General features: G+C 35.7%; 1 long non-coding RNA gene across 1 annotated transcript; it reads left to right on the forward strand.

The window, feature by feature from the left end:
- The first annotated feature begins 7,283 nt into the window (after positions 1–7,283).
- LOC105446349 lies at positions 7,284–25,794 on the forward strand. Its single transcript, XR_004062819.1, has 2 exons — positions 7,284–7,785; positions 25,696–25,794. It is a non-coding gene; the product is annotated as an uncharacterized LOC105446349 (long non-coding RNA).
- The last annotated feature ends 381 nt before the right edge of the window (positions 25,795–26,175 follow it).

The raw sequence follows: 26,175 nt of genomic DNA on the forward strand, positions 1-26,175 counted from the left end.
AATCCTTTTTCTTCCTACGTCCTCTTCCTTTCTTCTTTCTCTCTTTTTTTTTTGGATGGGGGGGGGGGACGACCGCCCCCACCGCCCCCTGGCTACGCGCCTAGTTGCAAACCTGATAACTTTCACGAGGCTTACCCGACATAGCAACAAATAATGTTTTTCGACTGGATTCCGAATATTGTAGTTCATTCACTATAAAAGCTTAATGGAATGACTGGTCGCCAGATCCCCAGGAAAGAAACATCCATAAATGTGAGCATTTCTTTAGGTTGTTATTCCGAAAGCAGTTTTATATGTATTTAAAATGCGACCGGCCTTTGACATATACAGGATATGTTGCATGATGCATTATAGGCCATTCTCATAATGTATTAAAATTCATACGAGTTTACTTAGAAACGATATATTGCATTCATATGTTATACAATTGTATTTCAAAAGTCAGAATGCGAATTGCATTATGCTAGTAGTTCCTATGCAGGACAGTCATACCAAATAATATACCAACCACGCAATTTTCATCATATCTATTGAAATTCAATTATTCGTAAGGCCAAATGTCAAATTGATTCTGCAAATTTTTCGTCTGCACTTTTGGGGGGAAATGAGTAGGGGGCTCCATGTTATTTGATAGTTTATATTTATCTAAGATGACCGCCCTGGCGCCCCACATGCAATTGTTATTAGGCAGGGCTCCCTGTTAGCTTAATTATTCTGTGAGTCCTTTATAGACCCCAAATTTAAACAAGTTACCATTTTAGGATTACGATTTTATTGTTCTTCATCTAAATGTTTGGGGTAACTTGAATTAGCAAATAGATAGAACGTTTTGCTAAAATTGAAAATAAACAAAAATTGCGGACAAAAATAAATAAAGTGTGTATAAATTTTAACAAACCTGCAATAATATATCTCACATATTATTTTCATTTTCATTTATTCCCACCTCTCCCTCTTTCTTTCTCTCTCTCTCATTCTCTCTTTCTCTCTCTCTGTCTCTGTCTCCCTCTGTCTCTCTCTGTCTCCCTCTCTCTGCTAAAAAGGCTTGAAATGAGGCAAAGACACACGCGTCGCGCGTATTCAAATCATAACACGGGGATTCCCCACTGCTGGGTTTTCCCCGTCCTCTATACTGAGTGCCGTGTGTCAACTTATCACTGACATCAACAATATCACATTTCTTGTCAAATACATATACTTATAATAACGGCAGTGATACATTTGTGTACATCAGAATACATATTCGAATATTTTTTCCCGCAAAGCTATGACTATATATAGAGTTTTTCGTTCGCTCAAATTTCAATAAAGTCGGAGTATAGTTGGCATGCATGTGCCCTGTAGTTTTGTAACGTGCATACTCGACTTACATTAATCTACATGATTTTATATCAAATCAGGGAATGAACCATATTTTCCAAACTGAATAGTTGTGTAATAAATTACGTGTAGTCCATATAAATAAAAAATATCAATAATATATTATGCTTTACCACTCTAGCTTTTTTGTTTGTGACTATCGGTAATATCTTATATTTCAAACATTTTAAACAATTTATATAACAATGATGCAATGTTATTAAGTTTGTTCATATTGCATTACAAATATTATCTTTTCAATATCCATGTATACATTATGGGTGCGAATATCATTTTTTAAAATCATCTTAACATTATTATTGCTGTTATCATTATTATAGCGAATTCTTTCGATGTGTTAACAGTTGAACTGTAAATTATTGAATAAATTGGGAAAAAATCATTTCATTGGAAATAACATTTGTCATATATCTTTGTCAATTTTCAACTTGTCGTTTCATTCGTTTATCATTCTATTTATGTTTTTTTTTTTTTTTTTTTTTTTGGCAATGATTTTGAGATGAAAATCATCCACAAAATTAGTTTAGGGGAGCTGGGGACGTATCCAGGATTGTGGGAAGGGCGAAGTTATTTTCCCTATCGTGATTTCGGAAATCCCCTGCCGGTGAGGGGGGGGGGGGGGGGGGGGGGGGTGTTCGGCAGAAACTGTGATAGAAAAGGTAACCGAAATTCCCGAAGAATACAAATACAAATAATAATACCCTATGCCATTTTGTTAATAATTCTCTCACAAAATGGGAGGGGCTGGAAAATTGGAGGGGCTGGCAGTTTAACCCCATGAATACACATTAAAAAAAAAAGATTTTGAGATCTTAGGGGCCCAAAATTATGTACTAACAAAGTCAGAAAACAATATGATGATGCCTCCGCAGTCCGCAGAGCAGTCATCTCGTAACTGCGAGGTCCAGGGTTCAAAACCAAGACATTGCGCTATGCACATTTATATAAGATTAACACCAACTTGTAATTTCTGTAAAACCCACATCCAAACCCTCGTTCATCTATTTCTAAGATGTGAATATATAGTTGCTTTTTGGAATGATGTATATGATTGGTTGCGGTCCAAAAATATAACAAAACAACATTTTCGTGACATCGAGATTTGTTTTGGAGTTATAAGTTATAAGCCTCAAAAACTTCTGTATCTCATTAACACCATCTTGTTATTTGCAAACTAATGTATATAATCATGCAAATATAAAAATATGTAACCTACATTTGCTCATTTTAAACTTGGTTTTAAAAAAAATGAAAAAAACAGGGATTAATTGCTTTAAAACGTAATTTGATTAATTATAGGAAAATGGTTAAAAGACAGTGGGTACAAAGTTTTGGGAAAATTTTGAAAATTGGGTTGATAGTGATTCTTTATAATGTTGATATATTTGGATGCCCCTGTGGATGTATTATAAGCACCAGAACATTTAGCCTCATAAAACACTTCTGCTTTCGAGAAAAATTGAATATAAAAATTTACCGGTGCTCCCGGTGCTCCCGGTAAATCTTGATAAATTTCAAATAGCGCATACGGCCGTACAATGGTAGCTGCATGCATGCGACCATAAGAATCTCAGAATATGTAGTTGTGATATATAATTTCCAAACGGGAAAAGCTCATCGGTCGATTTTAGTCAATAAACATTGTGTAATAGCTTAATTAATATCTTGACCTTGAGAGGAAGCTGTACAACATAACGAGTTTATTATTTACAATTTCATAACTTTAGCCTCGATTTCAACCGCGACAACGATCAATTCATATTGTAGGATCGCATAATTATGCTTCCAATAATGTTCATTTTAACCAAATTCATGACCATACCAAAACTTTGTTAATACCTTTAAGAACAATAAGGAAATTGATATACATGTATGTTACAAAAAGTGTTTAAAAAGTGATTTGGAGTAATGTATTTTGTTTACTTGTGCTCAGGCGCGTACGCAGGATTTTTTCAAGGGGGGGGGGGGGGGGTTAAGCATTTATAAATCGGGCCGAAAATTTCGCAACGACTCAGCCCGTTGAAATAAGCGGGGGGGGGGGGGGGGGGGGGGGGTAAGCGGACACTTTTTTTTTTTTTGGTCTCGAAATTCATATCAATTCCTTTCATAGCAAAAGCGCTCCTCACAATTTCTGTAAATTTGGCAGTTTAACGCTACGCGTACCGCCTTGACCGGACTGTGCGGTATCTGTGCAGTTCTGTGTGTAGAGAGGTCGGGCTGTATTCATTATTTTGGGGGGGGGGGGGGGGGGGGGTGCATAAATTGCTCTAATTATACGTACGCGTGTAATGCGCAAGTTTATTGTGACGGCACTAAACCCATCCCACTCATTGTTCCCCTATTTTCATAATGGTACTGACCCAATGAAATGTAGTGCAGTGCGCTCGTACGCGCTGCGCTGCGTGTGTACATGTACTGTACTTATGCATGTTCAGTTATATGTGTATGCATAGCATTACGTACATGCATACAGTACAGGGCTAGCTGGCACAAAACCCTGGGTCGGGCTTCTAAAATGGGACATGAAGCATGATTCGACATGAAAATTGACGGAGCTAAAAATGAATCAATCAAAATGAAATTTATATGTATGAAAAGCTTACGTATCTTATGTCATTGTCTGTGATTGAGGATTTACAAATTTGACGCAAAACGCGTTGCTGCAAAGTTAAAGATTGGTTTATTGAAAGGCAATCGAGCACAGTGCGACCGCTCCATTGACAGGCCTTAAATTAATCCAAGGCCACCAAGGCCATGGCCTTGGATGCCCCTTGTTTGGCCTCAATGCCCCTCTCATTGGCCTTGGAGATTTTTTGTGCCCTTTCCAATTCTTCCTATTTGTGCTGTAATATAGGAATGTGCCCTACAGAAAAGTGGCCTTGCCCTAAAAATATTGAAATTTAAGGCCTGCATTGACATTGTGTATGAGAGAGTAATTTTTTTAAATGGATTGTAAAGTTCAACGTCAAAGTGACGGAGGTTTTTTTTCAAGTAAGGGCATGGTTTTACATGGAAAGTAAAGGAAATGTTTCCTTCTTCTCATATCTCGATTGAGGATATTATTCTCAATTTCGATTTTTAATGGTAAAGAAAAGTGTAAAAAGATGTCGAGAATTTTACCATATGTCATGTAATATAAAATGCGCGCGGGTCGGTTGATCTCCCAAAAGGAGCGCGAAGGAATTGATATGTGAAAATGTGACATTTCGCTCCACTAGGGGGGGGGGGGGGGGGGGGGGGGGGTCACCTTTTTAGGTCAGCCATGGGAATAATTTTTCTTTTTTTTTTCTTTTTTAATAATTAAAAAAAAAAATCCAAAGGGGGGGGGGGGGGGGGGGGGGGGGGGATGATGGGGGGTGATGGGGGGTTACACACATACAAATACCAAACACCCCCTGTGTACGCGCCTGCTTGTGCTACTATGTAGTATATGAGTTGAGAAACTCTTGAAAGGAAAAAAAAAGTTATTCCTCATTTAATTGCCACGCCCCTAATTTGGCTTAGAAACTGCCGACCGTCACTTTTCTACATGCAATTTGGGCAAAAAGGGTATTTCTCACCGATGGCTTGATTTCGCCCCTTTCTTCTCTCATTAGGCCTACGCTATATTATATTTGTTTCCTTTTCTTCTATCTTCTTCCTCCTTCAATCTTTAATTATTATTTTGTATCTATTAATGTTACTACTATTGATATTATCATTTTGATAATTATTCATGTTACTAGTGACATTAATATTATCATTTTGATAATTATAATTATTCATGTTACTAGTGACATTAATATTATCATTATTATGCTAATTATAATTATTCATGTTACTGACATTAACATTATTATTGTTATTACAATTAATATTATTAATATTACTTTTATTATAAATTTTACTATTATCATTAATGATCTTATTATTGTTTTAGGCCTATAATTAATACCATGATAATTATCATTATTACTCATGTAACTTTTATCATTGATATTATTATAGATCTAGTTATTATAATGATATATTTCATCATTTATAAATATTCCTTTTTGTTTTGTTTTTGTTTATGTTTTGAGGGGGGTCTTCTCTTTCAATGGTCGTAGCAGACTTCTATAGGAGACATCTATGCCATAGTATATAGGGAGGGGGTGAATCCATGCAGGACTAAACAAAATTGTTTTATAAAGAGATTAAAATAAACAATGAGTAACTGAATGAACAAATAAGTGAATAAATAAATAACTATATAAATGAATAAATAAATAAATAAATAATGATCATATAAATGATTTTTAAACAAACAAATAATATATTAATAAGTATAGTTTATAATAAAAAACTGAAATGTGAAGAAGGTTGTTGCTTTTATAACAGGGGCACATTTTACATTTTCTTATGTTGTTTCAGACCAAATGTAGGGAGAGAGGGGAAGAGGGGGAGGGGAGAGGTTAGAGGGAGAGAGAGAGAGATGTAGGAGACTCTTTATTTTTCTATTTTTCTAGTATTGAAGGCTAGCAAGAGCCATCAAGACTAAAAAAAAGAAATGTATAGGATTGAACAAAACAACCAAAAAAGCACAGAAAGTAAATCAATTCAATTTCAAAACCGTTCTAGAATATCTGGTTAAATAAAATCATAGGCAGTTGTCAAAATCAAATAGAATAAATATATTCCTTACAAATTGTGTAGGCCTAGTGTTATTCAGAAAAAAAAATTAAATAAATATAGACCTCTACGGCATACTGTGCGTTTGGCTTTAAAACACCGCATGCCATGAATAATGAATAAGAGGGCGGGGCAAGCAATTTGAATTTCAAACATCTCGTCAAAATAAAGCGCGCACTTTTGCTAAGTTCCTTGACCTCAACTCGACACGCCCCTCGACGACACGCCTACTCTGTTTACATCATGGAGGCGGCAACTCTTCCCGAGGTCGGTCAAGTGCATCGATCAGTTGTGGTCAGCGCAAGTGATGAGTCCTTGCAATATGCAAATTAAATTTTGTTCAATAGATTACTAGCTCTCTGCAGGCCTTTACAGCACACTTTACAACATTCATGTTTTCTAATAATAGTTTTAATCAACTTTGGGCGGCGAGGCTAAATTTAGATTTGTGTCTGTAGCCTAGACATAATTAATTAAGCCAGGGTAACGTATAGCTGTGGGCATATTAAACAAAATTAATCTACTAATTATGTTAACAAATTAGGCATAGACTTATGAAATCGTAGTAACAAAATTGGGTAGTCTAATGTGAATGATTCTACATGAACGGTTGGATGTCCAGTACAATCTTATTCAATTATTATTTATTTTAAAGAGATATATCACTTTCACTGCAGATCATGAAATGTAAATGCAAGCAACGTATTACATTTTGACACTATAAGTTATGTGTTGGAAGAGCTTTGGAAAAAATGAATCACAAGATTTCCAGGAAAACTCGTTTGGCAAGACAGGACTACATATGTCGTGATATCAAGGAACCAAAAAACATACCGTATGGATGACTTTTAAACAAGTGATAGTCATCACTACTTTGATGACTAAATGTAATGACAAAACATGACTCATAACTGCAATATTCATTAACGCAATGAAAGTGGAAGGGACGAGCTTGTTCTTTTCCATCAAACCAAATTGTGTTTTAGAGGGGCCCACTTCCCAGTTTGTTTACAATCGCCTTGCTCCAAAACAACGCACGTGCACCCAATTCGGATCACTGAAGATTCCAACTCGCAGCGTACACGTAGACATCCTACGTTTACTATTTTCGCGCACATTTGAAAGGACGCTAGTTTTCGCGGGAAAAGCCTCGAACGAGACGTGGTCACATGACCCAGCATCCGGGATATTTGCATGCCATTGCGTATGACATCATCGATTCGACGGTCGCTTCGCCTCATTTGCATAACAGTTGCTATAGCGAGTAGGCGGGGCGTCGGCATTTTGAAAGGATCTGCATATTGATTGACAGTTACTACGACAACTCGACCTGCCGGGCGCGTCAATCGTTCGCTGAAGAGGAAATTTCGAATAAAGAACAACGCACCGAGATTCCGCCATATTTGTTTCGACCCGACCTCGATGACCGGATAGAGAATTATCATCAATGGATTTATTATTGACTGTTGTCGTCTAGGATTACCGTTCTCAATGGATTGGAAATATATTTACAATTACGATCTGGTAAATTTTCTGTGGATTTTTAGCGAAAATTAACGGTTTTTCTGCATGATCATTTCCCCCTCACTGCGTCTTCTCACGTTCATGTATTTTCATTTTCGCGCGCCTGTCGCCGAGTGGATCGTCTCTGAATGACCCCAATAGCCGACAGGCTTTCACCCTTTCTTGGAATATAATTTATGGATTCTTTCTCGATTTGACGTGGAATATTCTGTGGATAGTACGATTACACTGGTAAGTATTTAGTTTTTCTCAATCCTCATCTAAATTTCCACTGTTTCGTGAGATAATTTGAAAATTGTGAGGGCGCTTCCGATTTGAATTTCGTGTGTGATCTGTGTGTGATTCGTATTTTGCGCTCAGCAAAACAGCTGATTTGAATGACCACGATTGACTTGTAAACTTTCAATGATACTTCACGTTTATAAGACCAGATTCTAAAAATAAAATCAAAGTTTATTCTTTAACAATTATATCACACTGTACATTTAAAGAAATCATTAATATTCCCTTTTTTCTGCGCTTTTTCTCGTGGTGGGAAGGTTTGTGTGATGGAGTCAATGGCAGGCAACGTGGTGCATGGTAGTGGGTGCATGGGGCTGTAATGAAATGTCTGCATGTTAACCCATTTGATAATGTAAACAGCTTCATTTTTCGTCAGATTCTATCTTTTAGACTTCATCTCAGTTGGTTACTTGTATTCATGCGACCAATCCTCATTGTGTTGAATAGTTGTAGATCTAGAATGCAGATTTTTTTTTCTTTCTGATCTGAGTTTGATTTTTTTTCTCGGTCCAACTTGGACGGAATCAACTGGCAACTCTCATGAGTCTAGACTCGATGTCTCCCTTATTTTTAAATTTATAAAATTGAATGAGTCATTAAAGACAGTTCATCAAATTAAAGCAAAATATGTCATCATTGTCATGACATTGCCAGTTAGACTGTTCATTGAATTTGATGATTTACTTTGATCTGGAATTGGAAATGGATCTGGAATTAATTTTGTCTTGTTCACATTTTTAACTCCTCATCATTCTTCATCTCGTCTTTTGATCTGGAGATTGACACCTTCACAATAAAACCTCTATCAGCTATAAGCTATAGATGGCTTGTGTGTTGTGTGTTATTCAAGACAGATTTTTAGACGAATTGATTTGAACAACATCGCAGGCAATGTTCTTTGAATCTTTCGCAATGTAGACTGTTGTTTTCACAATGTACATTGTAAATTGGTGCTATTCAATGCGTAAAATCCAACCTTTGTAAACTGTCTGGACACACAACACCCTGTCCAGATGCAGTTGTCAGTTTATCAAACAGGAACATGATGTAGACCTCTACATGTAACTTGTACCATACTAGTTTCCTACACCAAACACAAATATAGGATCTCCAATTTTTTCAGAATTCCAAGGATGTCTGAAATTGATTGAAGGAAAGAAGGAAAGTTACTGATGTTTGATGTTTATGCATACAAATGGCAAAGAATCTATATTAGCTTTTGACCCTAATTGTTAATGTATCCAAAGGAAAATTGTATTTAATTTACCAGTAGAGAGTAAGTAAGTGTTGTTCGCATTTTGTACGATGGACCTGTTTTAGTGTTTAAATATGTAAACAGTCAAACAGGTCAATTACACATGTATGTTAGAGGGTCCTAAAGCTACGCAGATACTTCAGCTACGCACAAGTACGGCAACACGTGCAATCAAAAGTTTCAGTACACCAAACTTCTGATGTGACTGAGCAACGAGAATCTCATTGAGGTTTGCCAAAAAGAGTTAGTAATTTTCCTCTTTTTGAGTAAAATATCAGTAGAATATAATCAGTGTGAAATTCCCATACATCAGCATGTAGGGCTTTCCAATGCTTGTAAAAAGTTCATTTGTATTAAAGCAGAAAATGGGATAAACAATAGCGAAATGGAAAAAAAAAAAATCAGAATTATCTATCAGAAAGCTATGAATGTCTGATATGTTTGGAATCACTAAGTCTGCAGTGTATACAAAATTTTATGAAAAAAATATTATTACCTTCCGGTTTTCCCAAAGTTTGTTTGTAAAATTGTAAGTGATTTCTCTGTAGGGGCACTACTAAAAATATGTATGGGATGTTATTACACTCGAATACGACAGAAAGATCTATTTGCCTCTAAAATTAGCAATATCGGTGTGCGATGCCATTCCTGCACATACCCCGTAATCTTGAATGTCTGAGCCTTCTACATGTGCTGTAGTCTTTCATAACAAGACCCTTAAGCTCATCACACATCTGTCTGTACACTTAAGTTACTTTTGTTTTACGACAAATATTTTGTTGATAATGAGTAAATTAAGTTTGGGGAAGTATTCAATGATTCAAACAAAAATAATTTAACATTTTTGTCATTCTGTATTCAATATACGGTACACAAATTGTTTAATGTTGAGATACGGTACAGGTACAGTACATGTACTTTAAAGGTACCAGACATGATTAACATTTTATGGTATTTTCTGGTCCCTGTTATTCAATCAAGATATTTGTTAAACATACATTTATTATTGTTTTACTGTATTTGAATATTTGGATAATAAAACCACAACTCGACTCAACTCAACTTTGTGGTAGCTCGGCAGGAACCTATCCTTTCGCTGAAGGACCGAAAACGAGACTAGACTTTGCTCGTGTTTTGAAATATGACAAGGCCTATGACACAGGAGTTTGGAGGAAGGAAGGAGCGAAGAACGGGGGCACAATGTTCCAAAGCAGGATGTATTTCATAGAGCGGAGTTTAGAGTAGTGCGTGTCTATCCCTGTCTCTCGTCTGTCAGGTCTCGGAGAATGAGGTCATACAAACCAGTAAATTATGCTAGACGCCACAGCTTTCCGGTGCAGCCCGCTCGCTCCCCAACGTTTTCACCCCTCCCGGGCTAGTCCTCGTCAGTCATACATTTACAAGTTTTTTGATCGAATTTGAAAAGAAGTTTTGAAGATTTTCATACAGTACAGTAGGCTAGAGTTACACAAATTATGTACAATCTTTAAAACGTCAGGATTTTGTCTAGTTTTGCACTGGCTGTCTTGATTCTAATGTTTAGGGTCCGTTTTCATTGCCCCTCTGTAAAAACTTCTAAACTTTTGGGGTCCAGAGACTCGAGGCCCATTTACACTCGATCCCTAGATAATCACTGTTATTGTCAAACCCCACCAAAGTGTCCAAAACATTTGTTGTTCTTCTCTGAGTTATTGGTAGATTTTTTTTAAACAATTGATTGGAGATGCAAAAGTTAGGAGTTCAAATCCCCCTGCATGGTATCCATGTCCTCTCGGGCATGATGTTAATCTACAATGTACATTTGCCACTCCTCACCCAAGAGAGAAATGAGAACTGCCGTAGAGCGTACGTTGTTAGAGCGTGTGTCGAATCACTTAAACAAGGATTCCAAAAGTGTGCAAATCACCTGAAATTTTTTTTATTTGTGTACATGTATACATACTGTATAAACATGTAGCTAGAAAGTTTAAAATCAACCTCAGATTGTTTTTTTTTACCTGACATTCTGTAGGTAAACGTTTCAAAAGTATAAAAAATAATAAACGAAAACATTCAACCCCATGTTCATGTTTTGGTAATTGGTGCACTTTAAGAATTCTTGATTTTTACCCAGGTAGAAACACTTTACCTCGGGCTCTAACCAAAACCGCAACCCTAACTATATTTTTGAGCACTTTAATAGAGACTTCGGTGGTAAGCAGGTTTTATTATCATTTTTTAAAAATTTTGTATGTAGCACCCCTTGTTGGTCGATTCCTGTTACTGTTCGTTATTGGCGAGAATTGGTAGTCTGTTTTGAAACAAGTTTTGAAACAATTATAAATCTTTAGTGGTTTTATTCATTAAAAAAAAAGATTTTCTTGGTAAACTACATGTACATTGTAGACGTAAGCTAGTACATTCAATTCTTGTAGTCACTGTCAATGGTTGAAATAAGTGCTATTATTCTTCATTTGGACTTTTGAAGTACCCTTGTGATGACTGCTGTGTGAGCCTGTGAGGGTTATCCTTGCTTGTCCTCTGCCTGTCTTCGTTCGTCTCGTAACCCACCAACTCTAATGAGGCAGATTGAATCACCGAAAAGGGAGCCGGATTAATCCCTTCCGTTCCCGGCCCGCTAACGCATCGGAAATGAATCAGGTCTCTGCCATCAGCCTGCTACACTCACAAGAAGACAGAAAAGACCCCCAGCTTTTTCGGAAAAGACCGTCTAGTCTACCCTACGGGCCATGGCGCCCCTTTGGTTCACTCCCACCCTCTGCGTAACCTCCATTGGAGAATCTGTGAGGCTGAGACTACTCATTTTGAACAATGTTAAAGATATTGAGGAAATGTTCATCCATGTTGCTTAATTTGATGCTTGCATGTTTGAAGATGTCCTAGCATTTTTGTCAGGAAGACCAAGAAAGTTGGTCTGCCGGTGTAGACTAGGCGCTGATTGCGGTTGTCTTCTTTCGGAAGATATTAATTGTGCAATTTCTGCTCTGTCTTTTCTTCATGGTGGCATACAAGTATATCTTTTTGCCATGATTCTACAGTATGTGTGCGTCGTGTGGGAAAATGAATTTCAATCTTGTAACGGGTTCTGGGCCACAAACTTATGTGATAAATGTCAAATAAGTAATTTCTAGAATACTTTGACTTTTATAAATCATGCTTGTGTTTCCTTGAGAACTTTTTTCTTCTACCAAGGGGTCAATGTTAATGTTTCTGGAAGAAAATTATTTGACTTTCTTACTCATCTGAACACATTTTTCAAGATTAGGGTTAAAATATTAAGCTACATATTCCACAGAATCCACCATCCCAAGTAACGTACAGGGTACCTTGGGATAATTTGCTCATTTATAGTAAGCTGGGTAAAGGACTGATTCCAAGATAACAAACAAAATTATTATGTTTGGAGATGGATTCTCAAATCTTTAACCATTTAATTTTTGCACTTGATGTGATACTTTGTTTTCAATATTTATTTATTTTTGTTTTTTCTTGCCAAGTGACCATTATTGATGGTTTGCAATGGGATCGGTCGCCTATTTCAGTTTCATTTTCATTGTTTGAATCAAAAGCTTCATGTATAACATCCATTTTCTGGTGTGATAGGCATATGAATATTACCTCCCCTACATGTACATGTACATGGTAATGTATGGGACCTTGCTCAAATAAGGCATACACTTTCCTACACATGAATATGTTAATGCTTTGATCTAATCATATTCATTGGTCCTAATTAACTTCACACCTCCCAACAGGATATTACCAATTTGTGCTTGGTAGCTTGTTCTGACTATAGACAGTTATACAAGAATTGTATTTAAAAAAACGTAGAAAGAATTGTTGTATTGTGAAAGGAGCATACAGGCTAGATAAACAACATTGTATAAACAAACGTATACAGAAACAATCTTGAAGTGTCAGCTGGCTAATCATCAGTGAAAAGTCCTGGCAAATTATGCGATTTATGTAACATGATGTGACGTTCAGACTAAAGCGGATTTTGTTTGTTTTTATATATTTTTTTAAATAGTTTTCATTCAAATGATGCTCAAAAACATGTGTTTCGCTATATGATGTTTTAATGTGACGTTTCTTTGTACGGCGTTTAAAAAAATGATATACATGTGGTGTATGTATGTATAGTTGTATACCATGAATTATGTTAGTCTGAATGTAGGGATAGACTGTCAAGTCCCTATCATGAGGTTGATGTTTTATAATGTAGGTATGTTATTAATAGACAGAGAGAGAGAGAGATAGATAGAGAGATTGAAAATAAAAACAAAAACAAAAAACCCTGATACGACGTTGTCTTGACATTATTTCCATAAGTATTGGCTAAGCAACTTCAGTCATAAATACCATAACCAGAATAAATGTCTTGGTGAAATGATAAATGTAGAGAAGCGAACAAAATTAGAAACCTTGTTGTCCAAGAATGCAGCAAGAAATAAAATGGGAGTGGTCAGCAATTTTAAGGGTTATGGTAAACAAAATTAAAGAACTGTTGCAATTTTCGTGGAAAACTGCGGATCAGATTTTTACACCTTCAAGCGTCTAGCTGTGTCACTAGCCCTAATACAATGAATGTACCAGCTCTAATATAATGTGGTACATCTATTCTATGATCTGTGACTTTTCAGACATTCAGCTGGTTTTTCAAGGATTTTAGCAATACTTTGAATAGATTGGAATGCCATCTCCCGCTATTAAACCAGTTAGAGCTACTGATTTTCCGATCCTTTTGTCATTTTCAAAGGAACTAAAACACCTTCGTCCTTTGAGCTGGAATGTGTCGGTGTCGGGGAAACAAAACCTGAAAGGATCTTTTGAGAAGAAAAAAAAGGATTTAGAGAAAAAATTAAGGTTGACATTTCAATGAACTGTCTGATAAGAGATATGAAGTTTCATTGGTTGAATCAACGCAGATACAGTGCTAAAAAAAGATATGGTTACATTCTCAAAATCAGAAGATTTACATTATCCCAAACGTTTAACTAACCAAAGTTGCATTCTGGGCTAACATTTGATAGTAAGTGGTATGCTACAATCCTACAATGTATTTGAATCTTGACCCAGATTTAAAAAAAAAAGTTGTCTTGTGTACATGGACTTTGTAGTTTGTACACCTGATACACACGCACACCTACACCTACAGTACATGTAAATTGGTAATTGGAAAAGTGAGATGCATACTGCTGATCTTGCTACATGTATGGATTCCAAGTTTCCAACAGGTACATTAATAGTTCATGTATTATTATTACAACAAGAGCTCTGTAGGGGGTCTTCTCTTCTCGAGCTACACTTAAATCTATCTCTTCCTCTATCCGTGCAATGTTTCTTCTTTCCTCGTGACCACTTACAAACTACAAGCTGGTTTGTAACGCTGAACATTTTTATTTTTTTATGACAGAGGGATTTTTTCAGTAGCTTTCCCTTTCATCCTTAATTACCTTTGCTTTGAACGGGAACAAGGAAGTGTTATGGACTTTGTACCTTCAAAGTCCAGGGCCCGGTTTCGTGAAACAGTCATACATTGTACGTATAAGTTTATGTAGACTGTACTTTGTATATTCAAAGGCCAGGGCTTGGTTTCGTGAAACAGTCATACATTGTACGTATAAGTTTATGTAGACTGTACTTTGTACATTCAAAGGCCAGGGCTTGGTTTCGTGAAACAGTCATACATTGTACGTATAAGTTTATGTAGACTGTACTTTGTACATTCAAAGGCCAGGGCTTGGTTTCGTGAAACAGTCATACATTGTACGTATAAGTTTATGTAGACTGTACTTTGTACATTCAAAGGCCAGGGCTTGGTTTCGTGAAACAGTCATACATTGTACGTAGAAGTTTATGTAGACTGTACATGTACTTTGTACATTCAAAGGCCAGGGCCCGGTTTCGTGAGACCGTCTTATGTACAAGTTAATTTACACTGTATTTGTACATTCAAAGGCCAGGGCCCGGTTTCATGAGACCGTCAAACTTACAAGTTTATGTACTTTGTACATTCAAAGGCCAGGGCCCAGTTTCATGAAACGGTTGTACGTACAAGTTTGTCGAGAACCCATTTAAGGAAGTCAGTGAACTTGTAATTATAATGTTATCTTGGAACGATGCCCCGATGTACATTCAAAAGCCAGGGTGGTGTTTCATGAAACCGTCATACGTACAAGTTCGTCGACAACCCATTTTACTTTAACACGCCTTTCAATGGGATGTCAGTGAACTTGTACTTTGGACGTTGTCTTAAACGATACACTGGTGTACAAGACATGTTTATGTACAAGTGTATGGTAGCATTAGAGGCTACTTCCAAGGATGTTAATAGCACTGGAAGAAGAAGTTCATGAATGAAGGGAATTTGTAAACTTGAAATCAAGCTGTCTTGAAGCTTGACATATCAATTATTTAAAAGAGGGGAAGTGAGTATTATTTAATGACGGGAACCGAGTTAAGTAGAAGGAAATACAGAATTTGATCGATATTGAATAAAGCAAATTACTGATCACTAATAAATAAGTAATATTTGAAAGAGAATCGATACTGTATTCAGGCTCTAACACAAACATTATTTGAAATTAAGTTTCGGACTGAAATTTTGTTTCTACATGTATATTGCGTCCTATGTAGAAATTCTTTTTAACATTTCTTTTTATCTGGGTGCCTGTTAGTGTCAAACATTACTGCATTTCAGGGACTTTAGGAGAATATACAGCACCTTGCAAAAATCTTTTTTGTTTGTTTTTGGTGGCCTGATTTGTTAGATAAATTATTTACAGTAAACACAGTCATCTTTATGCTACCGACCAACCGTGTAAATGACTCATTGAAAGCCACTTGAAAGTCAATAGGAATACATGTGCACCCCATTGGTATCTGTACTAGTGCTGTAGTCAAACGTTTAACCGTCCGGTATCCGACCGCCCATGGCGGATTCCGTTTTCAATTGGACGGTTTCGTTTTCCCGATTTTTTTTTTTTTTTTTTTTTTAATATTTTTTTTTTTTTTTTTTTTTTTTTTTAATATTTTTTTTTTTTTTTTTTTTTTTATAATTTTTTTTTTTTTAAAGTTTCGATTTATGCCCCTCCACCTGGCACTATGCCTGGCAATGTCTCCCAGCTCAGTAATCTGTGTGTTGACTCACCACTCCAAAACTAGAACAACACTCCAATTTGTCTGTCATCTTGGTTTGAAAGTAATCTTTGTAATAGATCTCATAATCTTTGTAATAGATCTCATCATCTCAATATGTAGTTTATAATAATAATTTATCCAACTTTTACACAAGGTTCTGTCCTAGGTCCTCTACTGTTTTTAATTTACATTAATGATCTCACACATTCTTCTAAAAACAACATTGTTACTATTATTTGTGACAAGTTCACAAGCACAAATCGGCCCCTTTAAATGCACCTCGCAGTTAAATGAAAGTTGCCGACAGAGTCGGTAAAGAAAAGAAAAAAAAAAAAAAACGATTTTTTTTTTTTTTTTTTTTTTTTTTTTTATTTTTTTATTTTTTTAAAAAATTTTTTTTTTAAAATCGTTTAACCGAAAACCGTCCGGTTTTGACTGGCGGTTAAACGGAATTGGAGATATCCGTGATGTTACAGCACTAATCTGTACAATGCAAGTTGTGGGCGTTCTTTCTTTGAAAATTAGATTTAGATACTTGCCCTGCCTCAGATTTCTTTGTGATGACTATACCTGTACATTGATTGTTAGGTCCAGTCATGTTGTGGGGGCTAATTCTGTTTGGTCATCTTTTGTGCAATGGTATTTATTTTTCTAGGAATAGTGCATGAACGTGTAGTACAAGTCATGGTTGCTCAAAGTATGTAGACCTGCATGTACATGTACATTACACATACTGCAAATGTATGTGATTTTAGTTTCGGTACTTTCGTTTTAGATTCATCTCTGTTTAGGGGAAGAAGTGTTTGGGAAGTGCATTACATTGCATTGCTTATGAAAACATCCTCTCGCTTTCTACATGTTGATCTCTCCCTCTCTCTCTCTCTCTCTCTCTCCCTCTCTCTCTCTCTCTCTCTCTCTCCCTCTCTCTCTCTCTCTCTCTCTCTCTCTCACTCTCCCTCACTCTCCCTCACTCTCCCTTCACTCTCCCTTCACTTTCACTTTGGAAGCTTCCTATTACATTTAGGCCTACTGTACATGAATTAATGTCGGTATTTAATCAAAATTCAACATACATGTACACAAGCAGGTCCACGAAATCACCTGGTTTGACACTTGACAGACCATTTTGTGAATGAGCAATATTACAGTAGGTGAAGTTTAACAAGTTTTTGACATTATCTTTGGCAGTAATAGTTTTGAATGATTGTGGTCCATTCATCCATGTCACTCTCTCTGTCTGTGTTTCTGTCTCTCTGTCTTTCTCTCTTTATCTCACTTTACTCTTTCTCTCTCTTTACTCTTTCTCTCTCTTTCTCCTTTTTCTTTCTCTTTCCCCTTTTTCTTTCTCTTTCCCTCTCTTTCGCTCACTTTCTCTCTCACTCTCACTTTCTCTTTCCCTCTGTCTGTCTGTCTGTCTGTCTCTCTCTCTCTCTCTCATTGTGTCATTGCTCGGGCTTTTCCTTCCCATGGATGGTTTTAATTGATGTCAGCTTCCCGTTTGCTTTCCCTTTCTCTTCCTTTCCTTTGTGGCTCCAAGGATAGCGGACATCCGATGTCCTTGGTACAACACATTGACTTTTGCTTGGGAAACTCAATTTGGGCCCTTTTAAGGGTTAGCATAACGGCGATTCCTAAATATAAATGTACATGCAAGGGATAGAGCGGTTTGTTGGGACTTGAGTTCTGGCGTTCATGTATTTGTATCTGGTCTTCTGCAGCTTATTGAAATGTACAAGATTAATGTCATTGTTATGCAAATGTTTTGACTGAAGGCTTTGTACGACAGGGTAAAATTGCTGCTATGATAAAAGTTATTTGAATTCTTTGAGGTCTCTATCATACAATTAGAAACTACATGGGCATACAGTACTCCATACCTAATACAAACTTTTGTAATTATCTAAAGTATGTGAAAAATTGATTTGTCTTGATATATTTTTCTTGAGAATGTGACATTAAAGCTTAATACATCTAGACTATTTCTAAGTATTCAACAAAGGCCCTATTTCATTCTTGAGTTAGGTAGAACACAGACAAAAAAACACATATAATTTACATGGGGTAGGAATAATTTAATTGTTAACTGAACATGTTCTCAAATTTTGGATGACTAATTTAAGAGAAGGTAGAAAAGGCTGTACATAACATAACAGTGAGCTGTATATAATGGCACAATTAACCTTTTCTTTCATATTCCCTCTTCTTGCATGTTGCATATTGAAGATGCTTGCATTGTTGTTATCATTGTAGCCTCTAGATGTAGTCATAAGTTGAACTAAAGTTCTTCCCACAGTGCATGTATTCTGTGCCTCTAATGGAACAGACTCATGCTAATTTGTTAGGCAAAGACAATGCAGAAGTCAAATTTATCTCCTTCCTCGAACAAAGCTTCCATTTTCCCCTTAGCTGAAACAAAACAATGGGCTGGTTTGTTGTCTTTATTTATATTGTTTCAGTGAGGAGTCATGCATATTTAACATGGGTTTAATACATCTCTGCACTGTGCATATTAAAGTCTGCATGTCTAGCTATCCTTGGCTTGGCTTAGCTGGCTTGCATCACATCATTGCACACAAGCCAGACACACTGCCAGTCTTTGTTGACGAAGTTCCATTCACCGGCAGCCCCCCTCTGGAAGTTCCCTGCAAGTGCATTGCGCAATGAGTGCAGTCATGTAGACTCCAATCGTTTACAAGAATGATCGCGCATGAATGTAAACTTGCGTACTTTTATAGAGGGGCAGGTCCAAGCTATTTGCTTTGTGACGTACGGGACATTCAGAGACTTTAAACAAGAAATAACAATGGATGACATTATTTATATGACTATCATTTGGTATGAGTCTGTGGCTATTATGGGCTAGTTCATTTGTGGAAATTTTTAGTTCTGACCAATTCATAAATTAATTTTTAATGCAATTAATGTGCTGCGTGACGTACGGGACCAGAGAATTTCTGACTTTTTCAAAAATAAGTTCATCATAAAAGTTCTCTGAATTTATTAAGTTATGAGATTTATGGTAATGATATCTTAATTCATTATGGAATCAAGCATTAATCACAACTATTACCATATTTTTCTGACCTTTCGTTATTATGTAATATACCAAAACATAAATGTGTGCATGTGACGTACGGGACACGTGACGTACGGGACAACTTTTCCCTATGGGAAAATGCATTGAAATGGAGAATTTTCGTCAAAATTTGTTAAATGTGAACAATTTTAACTTAAATCAGTGACAATTAGAGTGTTTTAGAACCCAATTAGATCCTCTGACCATCACTTAATATCATCTGTGTTAATTTATGAGGTAAATCAATACAAATAGAAAACCAATTGAATTCATATTCATACACACTACATGTATATTACCATTTTTATTCCATTTACCCATCTATTATGTGCAGTCATGCTTCTTTTCTCATTTCTTTTATCCATTCCATTTAACATTGCAAAATGTTTTTAAACAATAATTAATGAAGAAGATGAACTTGAACTTGAAAACTTTTATTTCAACTTGTTTGAAACACAGGAGCACACTCGGCACATCATATTTTGTCAAAGAACATTTCTTATGTTCTAAACATGTTTGTGAACAAAGATACATTAAAAATATGAAGTAGCTTGTTTGAATTATTTGATAGTAATATCATAGAATTTTGAAGGAATTCAAAGATAATGCTGGACATATTGTCATTTTTATATCCTTTTATCACAGATTAGAACATGTATATGTTGCTGTCATATATTCAAGAATTTTGATGTACATTAATGTAGCCTACATGTTTGTGAAAGATGGATACAAAAATATAAATCTTGAATGTATTTCGTATTGATTAAAACATCTTATTAACACCACCAGATATAAGAAATTAAAACCCTAAAGGTTTGTGTGACCTTTTCCACAATTCAAAAGATTAATTTAAAGCAAACTCAACAAAAATGCATGGGTGTAAAAGTGATAAAAATCGTAAGTGGGTGAGAGTGTGAAATACAAGTTATGATTTAGTTTTTAGGAGATCAGGATTCCCGAGCTGGCTCCATAACATGTACAGTGCATGCTGTAATCCTTTACCGTCATACATGTACTGTATATGATAAAAATAGAATATAAAAAAAACCTCACATGGAGAGCTTGATAGCATACATGTGCTATTCTTATCTGCAGCATCTATGAGTTGTAAAAGCCAGCTTCTGGTGCATCCACTACCATATAATTTCATTAGACTCATTCCAGCAACTAGTACACTATTATGATAAACATATTTAGCATCTTGCCAATGTTGGAGACATCAACTGGCAAAATACCAAAGTTGATAATACCAGGGGTCTGGCTTGAAGACTAATTACAATTATTACATTAACAACAATTACATAAAACAACAACAAAAGTACAAACAAGTAAATTCCTAGAAGGGACCCAGTTGGAATGTTCATATATCCCTGTATACAACAAGTTTCCTAACACAGTATACAGTATATTCTCATTTTTGGTCATTTCCTTTTTCACATCTCGCATTGGTTTTATATGGGGTTGTCCCGTACGTCACACACATTTCCCATACGTCACATTTCTTAATTTGATTATGTAATCAACACAGAATTTTTGAAATTTTTGTTAAACCTATTTTTTGTTAGGTATTCATCTAAATTAGAACTTCCTAGAATATCTTTAAAAAAAAAAATTATTTTCATAATTAAAATTAAACAAATTATGATCAAATTGTGACGTACGGGACATCACACTTTGGAACCTACCTCATTTGCATAATTAATTAATTTTGAAAGTTTTTATATTTTTTTCCTATTTTCTAGCATGATGGTCTTCATGTCCTGAGATATTTAATTTAAAAAAAATAATTCAAATGAGATACAAAAATACAAATGTAATGTCCCGTACGTCACGCTAATTAATACAAATCGAAGTTCGTGACCTTGGCACTCTTCGTATTTTGATAATTTTTAATTTTTTTAATCAGATTCATAAAATTCATAGTTTCAGCTTTAAAATGAGGTATAGTTTGTTAAATATATATAAAGATGAAATTTGACCCTCAGAGGGGACAATAGCTTGGACCTGCCCAGAGCAAGGGAATTTTGAAGAATGCAGGTAGTTTGCCGACTGAGAAATCTCGCTAAATGGAAATAAAAAAAACAAGAATTATGTCATTGCAACTTGCATAAGACATTTTTAATTATATTATTGTGTTAAGAATGGAATACCTTGATATGTTTGCAAATTAACTTCATAGTACAAGTCTGATGTAATAATAACTTCTTTTTTTTCACTACTCACATCTTTTTTTCTATATCCACCATAAAATCTGCCAAGTTAGCGTCATTTGGACAGTTTAACTGGTTACTGGTCTGTGTTTTTGTTCGAGTTTTTCCCAGGGCTTCTGTTTCAACTTGATTGCACACAATGTATGCTGCACAGGCACTTGTTCAATCTCTCATGGCAAACAGATTTGATCAAGCATCAATTTATCTGCAATCTTTTACAATTAAATCGTACAACATGATTGAACTGTGTTATGGGCCAAACATGGCTGAAATCATTTCCCAACAGCAATTTGTTACATGTTGTAAGTCTTTTCTTCTTTGCGCCGTACAATTCAGCAGCTTACTATTTATTTTTACCTGACACATTTAGGCGATCATGATAATAATGGGACAAGTGAACCATGAATATATACATGTATATACCATATACAAGGGAAAGTTGGTTTTGATCAAAGCAAAAAAATGAGAGAAACAAGTTGGTGAAAGCTTGAGCAATATCCGATGCTTGTTTTCAATCGGTTTCTGCCCAAACTTTCACTAACCTGTTTCTCTCATTTTCCTGCTTCCATTAAAACCAATTAAATATCAGGGTGGAATTTCCCCCTTTACCTGAATCATTCATACTCCCTGTACATTTTATGTTGTTATTTAACCTCAAACAAGTTTCCGTTTGTAGGCCGTTAAAAAAAATCTGAAAAATATAAAACATTCATTTGACAAAAGGGAAAGCAAAAATTCAAGTATTTTAGACTTTTCATTAATCCCACATCAAGAATTTGAAATCTCCTTGATAATAGAAACAATTGAATGATTTGAATCAACATTGTATGCCTTTTAAAATAAAACTTTTACAAAATATTTTCCAAGATGCCAATGGCTTTCCGTAATTGTTAAGTTTAACTCGGAGATACATGTAAGTTCAAATTAGGATCTTTGTGAAACACCCCCATGTGCATATAACCGTACACTGTTACAAGTACAGCAGGATCTTAAAGGCACACTGCCATACTTGTAGCTACTTGTTCCCTCTATATAGAAAACTTCCCCAATCGGTGCCTGCTGGTCCCCCATGATCCTCTTTTTCTTATGTTAAATGAGAGCTGAGTTAATGAGATAGCCACCTGTCACAGTGACCTCGATGGCTCTCTGTGTGGTCTAGTCCCTTCTAGCCCAGTAGTGGTGACGGTCTTTAAACGGATTGGGAAATCTTCAATTGTGCAATGTCCTCTTTTATTCCTTACATCCTAAAGCATTTCCTAATCGCATCGAGTGACATGACTGAGCGCTGAACATCTACAGTATTAAGCAAGTCATGATATAATTGACATGTTTATAAACAGGAAGACATGATGCCGTCCTGAACACATGGTTTCTGTTGATGTGAATCCTGTTCAGTTGACTTCATCCCCCTGGAAGTTTTTGACTTTAATTACTAAGACTGAATCATGCTATTGCGTAATACCAAGATACCGCTGCGTCATCGCTTGATGTGTTGGCAATTTGAGGCGTGGGCATTGTGACAAATTAAAAACTGGATTATTCAATTCATACCCCTTGTAAATTTGATGTTTTTCGTATATTTCATAACTCAAGAATGAAAGGTGGATTGGTTGAATTTGGGCCTTTGTTGAATACTTCTTACTTTTAAGCTTCAATATATCACATCCTCAAGAAATATAAATCAGGACAAATCCATTTTTCACATACCGGGGTACTTAAAAAAATACAAAACTTGGTAAAGGGTGTGAATAATTTAGTTGTTGTATGCCAATTTTGGTTATCAAGAAATATTGAGAGAAGTGTTGAAAGTATTGAACACAAAGGGAAGAGTGAAAACATGCACAGATATCATGGAGTAGGGAATAATATGTTTGAAGAAAGGAGAGGTAATGAAATATGATGAGAAGGGAAGAAATTATTAAAAAAAATTGTCCTAAACTTGTAAGAAAGTTACATAATGATATTTCCAAACAAAAATGATCACTACATCCTGTAACTGTCACGTATAGAATACAGGCGATTGAAAAACTACATTGTGCACGGATATTGAAGTTAAGCTAAATTTAATGTCATGATCACAGCATTGAAATGAATATCAAGCCTTCAGAAAGGCCCTCTCAATAATTGCATGATGTTGAAAGGCCATCCAGAAATACCAGCGTATTATAAACAAAGTCAGCTGATTGTTAGTCAGCTGTGCTTGGCTTGCCCGATAGGGAGAAGAGCCACATTTCGCAATTCACATGGCCTGTCGATTCCTTTGTTGATGTGGGTTACAGCAAGCAGGCAAACCCCCTCTGGAAGTTAATGACGTAACGATCTATGCACAGGAAAGGCTAAATTACGCAGTGATGTCAAATGCGACATGGATTGCAGAGCCTGCATTTTAGAGTCTAAATCTGGATTAAACCTCTTTTTCCTTGTAAGAATATGCTGTAGGTCGTACAATAACAATGCAGGGTCAACAAACTTTGCATGTTATCAACCTGGGCCTTATATTTACAAGTCAAAAGATTTTAGATTTGGACTGTAGTCTTCTTTGATACTGTAGTTTTTGAGAAAGACAAAACCCCATTGTATTTTAACAAGATACAATTTACAAATAGGCCAACATGCACATGTACTATGTAGACATATTTTTAAGTGCAAATTCTCTGGATGAAAATGATTTTCAAAATAAGAAGGTCTTTTAGGCCAGACAGTTGGCCATGTTATCTTTATATGTTTGATTTTGTATGATTAAAAGATTGCCCAGTAGGAAATTCCCTTTCCTCCTTATCTTAGTCAGCTAATTTATATCTAAATGTACATATAATTTGCATACAAGTACATGATCACAAAGAATTTGGAGAGTGTCTTTAAAAAATGCCACAAACTATATGTACATGTACAATTTTCGCACTGAGGTGTATGGGCATTTGTTATAGCAATACATTTGTTGTATAGCCATGATTTAATCCCTTTGAAAAGTAGGGATCCATGTCATGATTTAAATTCTGGCTGAAGTACCTGTGCATGTAGTTGTGTAATCTGTTTCTTTATTGTCTTTAGTTTATAAATATTTAATACAACATCTTATAAATTGGACAAGTGACAAGTTGCTTTGTATTCAAACAATATATGAGCTGTTAACATTATGTAACTACTTGGTTATAACAAAATTAAAAACATTTGTATACTGCGACACACAGTTTCGAAGTTTTAGTTACTAGAATGTTCTCCAGAGGGGTGATAGCAAGTAGAGGGAATAGCCTGTCCATAGTCCATGCACAGTACATGTGTATGTACTGTATCTGTACACCAATGCATTCTTATACATATTTTACCATGTGATCCTTCAGTGTGTACGGCTGTGTGTTTTTTGCCATCTGTGAGCTGTGTGTGTGTGTGCAGATTACGTGCAATCTAGGCACATTGAATTCATACACACTCTTTTGCACTGCAGCAGCTATACATGCATTTGCCCTTCAGATGACCTACAGCCAAACAGCTGTGGAATGCTTTGGCCTTTCAGTTGCTGTACAGCTGAAGTTCAAAGGTCAAATCAGACTGGTCTTTTTTTTTCTTATTGAGAGAGAGAGAGATGTCCCTTTATCTAAACAGTGATCTTGTATTTGTTTAGTCTGCACTATTAGAAGGCCAAGATTGTTATCTTTCTCCAGAAGTGGAATTTTGGTAGAGACAAAATTTGACCCGAAATGCACTCTGCATGGGCATTCTTGTGTCCAAAAGGGGGTAATAAAACTTGCAAAAAGTTGGCATATTTTGGACAGGGGGGATGAATAAATCAAATTTTGTTGGTTCTCTGAAATACTTGTATGGCAGTCCTAAATGATAAATAACTTTGCAAAACCTTAAACTTTCTTGTATGGCCTTTTAGAGGATCTGCCCAACAACAACATTTTTTAAATATGTTTGTATTGTAGATGGTGGTGTTTGTGTTTGTTTAGGGGAGGGGGGGGGGGAACTGAAAAAATGAAGAATTTGCTTGGTTAACCTTTCAAAAGTTGTATCCAAGGAAAGCAGGTCATGAACTATACACTTTGTACACATTTGCAATTTTGTACTCAACTGTGATAAAAATGAAATAAACTTTCTCAAATTTGTATTTATATCACATGCCTGTATTTTTGACTAATTATCTCTCTCTTTTTGCTTTTTTTTCTTTCTTGCAGATAAACTGGTTATTTGTTATTTTCAAGCTGTATCAATGAGCGAAATACCCAGATGATAACGACAGAAACATTCTAGAGACCGATAAACAGGTATGTTTTTTTTTTTTTTAATTTTTTTTTTACTAATCAATAAAAAAACAATATACATGTAACCCACAATGGTTGCTGTACACGTATACAGTGAAGCTAATAACAAGGTTTTAAATTACCAGTTTCCCTGTGCCATAGACCACTGCAACATCAACAATAACAAATAAAAATTAAACATGCCTTATTTTGCATGGTAAGTACTAAGTATAAAATCTCACTATTATTTGTTTGTGTGATGAAATCTTGTGCAATTCTCTGCTTAGATCTGTTCTCAATGTTTATTTTCCTCCATTTTTATGAAATAATAATGAATCAAGCTGGTAGGCATTTAAGTATAGGGGTTTTCCCCCAAATTGTATTTTCTTAAGATAATAAAACAGATTTGGCCAT

This window comes from Strongylocentrotus purpuratus, unplaced genomic scaffold (genome assembly GCF_000002235.5).
Source record: "Strongylocentrotus purpuratus isolate Spur 01 unplaced genomic scaffold, Spur_5.0 spur5_contig_812, whole genome shotgun sequence".
NCBI lineage: Eukaryota > Metazoa > Echinodermata > Echinoidea > Camarodonta > Strongylocentrotidae > Strongylocentrotus > Strongylocentrotus purpuratus.